The 3,506-nt window shown below is 35.6% G+C and overlaps 1 non-coding gene across 1 annotated transcript; it reads left to right on the top strand.

The window, feature by feature from the left end:
- The first annotated feature begins 1,147 nt into the window (after window positions 1–1,147).
- On the top strand, window positions 1,148–1,254 carry LOC145103570 (small nucleolar RNA R71). Its single transcript, XR_013706654.1, has one exon. It is a non-coding gene; the product is annotated as a small nucleolar RNA R71 (small nucleolar RNA).
- Window positions 1,255–3,506: the final 2,252 nt, after the last annotated feature.

The following is a 3,506-nucleotide window of genomic DNA, read 5'->3' as shown; positions in this document are numbered from 1 at the left end:
TTCCTCATTCTCATGTCTTTAGCTTTTCTCTTGTCTCTTTTCGGGTTTTTCTTGTCAAAATGAGACTCATCACTCTCTTCTTCTTTTTCTTTAATCAGCTATGTGACTTGATCTAGTGGTCTTGTAAAAGCAAACACCTGAAACATCATTGTCCCTGACATTGGAGGTTTTGAATAATTCACTTCTTTTTCCAATTGCTCTTTTGGTAACAGCTCCTCCCAGTCCTCCTACTCTTCTTCCTTCATGTTTGAAATTCATCGTGCTTTAAGGAACTTCATATTTTCTTGTTTCACCAAATTTTCATTGGGACAGGATAGGAAAGGAAGAGGTGGTCGATATGGCTCAACAACAGAAGAATCACAATCTTCTTTTATTGCCCACGACGTGGCACTATTGTCTCCACGTCGTGGTGACTGGGCAGCTTCATGATACTCTTCTTCCTCTTTCTTTTTTACTTCGAGTGACTGATTAGACTCCCCTTCAAGTTCCTTCATATTCACCAATTCATCTTCTTCTTCTGTATCAATAGCCATAACTTGATCCGTACAGATTGACTCAACTTTTCTTGAAAGTAAATCTGATAGCTTTTCTTGTAAAAATTTTGTTACTTGCCCAACTTGTGTTTGGATGCGCAAAATATATTCTTGTTGAACTCTAAGTGTTGCATCATTTACATCATGTCCTTTTTTCGCTAGCTTCCATGAATCAGAATAGCATCGAGTTGAGAGCATATTTTTTCTCTAAATGGACTTGCTCAATTTGGTAGAGATCATGCATAAGTTCTTGAAATTCTTTCACATCTCGTTCTCTCTTGTACTCCACCTCACAATCCTTAGTAGAATGGGGTCCCCTGCAAGGTCCGCATCTATCATGAATTGATCCACCAATTTTTGTGATCTTTTCTTCCATTGCATCAAGCTTTGCAATTACTGCGCTGATAGTATCTTGACCTCCATCTTTACTTGAATTCCCTCTAGTGAAATCCTCTTTGGAGTTATTATACTCTCTTGAATGCTTAGGAAATTCTTAAATCAAAGCTTTATTTGTTGTCAGATTCTTCTTTGTCATGGGCCCTTACGAGTCTAGAAGTTGATGAGTACAGACATTGATTCCATCATAAAATATCGAGATTTATTGTTGCACATTGAAGTCATGTTGAGGGCAATGTCATAACAATCTCTTGTAACATTCCCAAGCCTCGTATAACAACTCCCCTTCTAATTGTTTAAAATTTTTGATATTTCTCTTAAGCTTTGCCACTTTTGAAGAAGGGTTAAACTGGTATGAACTCAGTCTTAAAATCAGCCCATGTTGTGATTGCCCCATAGGGAAGTGATTTTAACCATTACTTAGCTTCACCCTTCAACGTGACCGGTAAAAGTTGAAGCATCACTGGATCTTCACTTACATTTGGTGCATTAAAATAATGAGAAATCTCCACTACCTCTTCTATATGCTCGTAGGCGTCCTCGTGCTCCTTCCCATAAAAAGGTAGATCTTTTAGCATGCTAAGAATGTTCCTCGGAACTTCAAACTTTGTCGTGGTTGGGATTTTTGGTGGATCAAAACCCCATCTATTTTCGTTCCTAATATGTCGCTTGTACTCTTCCATTGTCATGGTTGCTATATCCCCCATTTTTCTGCTAAAACAATACTAAAAAAACGCATAAAACGACCAAAAAAATAAATCTAAAAACTGCTTGGAACGTGACCACGACGTGGTTGATGTTCAGAAGAAAAAATAAAATTAAATAAATGCTAAAAAATAACTTTTTGCGGTTTTTAACCCACAAAAAGGATCGAATAACTAAAATTAATTAAACTAAAAATCAAATAAGTCGTTCCCCGGCAAGGGCGCCAAAAACTTGATGTGCACAAAGTATACTTAACTAATTTTGAATTTATAACCTAACGAACTTAACTAGCTAGAATGCACCTAGGCAGTGTACCTAGTCGAATTATAGAATAGTTTAGGTAAGTCGGGTGTTGATCAAAGGGAACAATATTTAATTAATAAAATAACTACTAAAAGCTAAACTAAGAAAAACAACTAAAATGGGGGTTTTATCTGATTTTACAAGTTTAGAAAAACTTAAAGTAAAATAACAAACTAATTACTAAAGTAAACAACTAAAAAGACAGTTTAAAACCAAGAATAAAAGATACTCTCGTTTAGCTTCAAATCCCTCATTTTTCCTATGGTTGATTTCAAGTCAATGGATTAATTTCATTACTTACCAAATAAAAGTTACTAGTCATCATAGTAAGACTAACTAGCATAAGTCAATTTAGTAACTTTAACCCAAATGATCATGCAAGTTAAGGATACTAAATTGATTTTAAGGGTAATTTGGACTCTAAATGATAGAATCTACATACTACTATTCTATGGTCAAGTCTAGTAATCAAGCAAATATTATTATCAAATACTGCTCTCTAACACATTTAAGCAACTAACATATCACCTACACTAGGATATGGTCAGTCTCTAGCTTTATCAATTTAATGGTCATAAACAACTAGGTAAATCAATTTTCATGCAATTAACTATAGTTTAACTAAAAAAAACTTGAGACTAGGAAAAAAAGATAGAAACTTTAACTAGCTAGGTTTAGATTTATTAAACAATATTTAAAGCAAAACCAACTTCATCAATCCATTAAATAAGAAATCAACACATAGTATTTAGGAGTTCATCTAATCTCAACGAAAGCAAGGGTTTTTAGCCCATAATCACAACTGGGAAACACAAACACATAAGGGAAGCTAGATTAATCATGAATAAACTAGGCAAACTGAATGTGTAGATGTGAATCCTTGCTCCTATCTCTTTATCCTTTGATCTCTAGTTGAATTCTGCCCTCAAAGGGGTCTTGGAAGGGTATTTTTTCGTTAATAGTCCCAACCTTCATTCCTCTATCCCCTGGAATCGACCTAATATCTGAGATATATATAGTTACCAAAAATCTTGACACTACGACGTGCTAAAGGCAACACGTCGTGGTCCTCAACTTTATCCCGTATTCTCCAAGTCGGTGTCAAGAATCACAATGATTCCATTCACCATGTCGTGGTGATGTCACCACGTCGTGGTAGTTGAAAATACGACTTTTCTCAAAACACGAAAATTGTCCGAAATTGTGTTTTTCGATCATTTTGAATCTTGTCAATCAGAGTTACGAGTCATGAGATATGGTCAAAATACCGACGAGGGGTCAAGCTGTCCGTCAACATCCTTCTTGTGTCTTCCTCTTGCCTAAGCTCGCATTTTCCTTCTTCCAACTTCCATGTTGCTTCCGATCATGTCTTTTATGCTACAAAACAAATATTAAACATAATAGAGTAAATTATTGAAATCGTCCCTGTAGTTTGGTCAAAATTTCACGTTTGGTCCTTGACTAGTTTTGCACTCGGATCGTCCCTATGGTTTGATTTTGTTGCGTTTTTCATCCCTGTGGTTTGGTCAAAATTGGACATTTGGTCCCTAACTTTATGTATGTAAGGGA

This window comes from Lactuca serriola, chromosome 4 (genome assembly GCF_051521515.1).
Source record: "Lactuca serriola cultivar US96UC23 chromosome 4, Lser_US96UC23_V15, whole genome shotgun sequence".
Classification (NCBI taxonomy): Eukaryota; Viridiplantae; Streptophyta; class Magnoliopsida; order Asterales; family Asteraceae; genus Lactuca; species Lactuca serriola.
The sequence above is the reverse complement of the archived record's forward strand: the minus strand, read 5'-3'. Positions and strand labels throughout refer to the sequence as shown.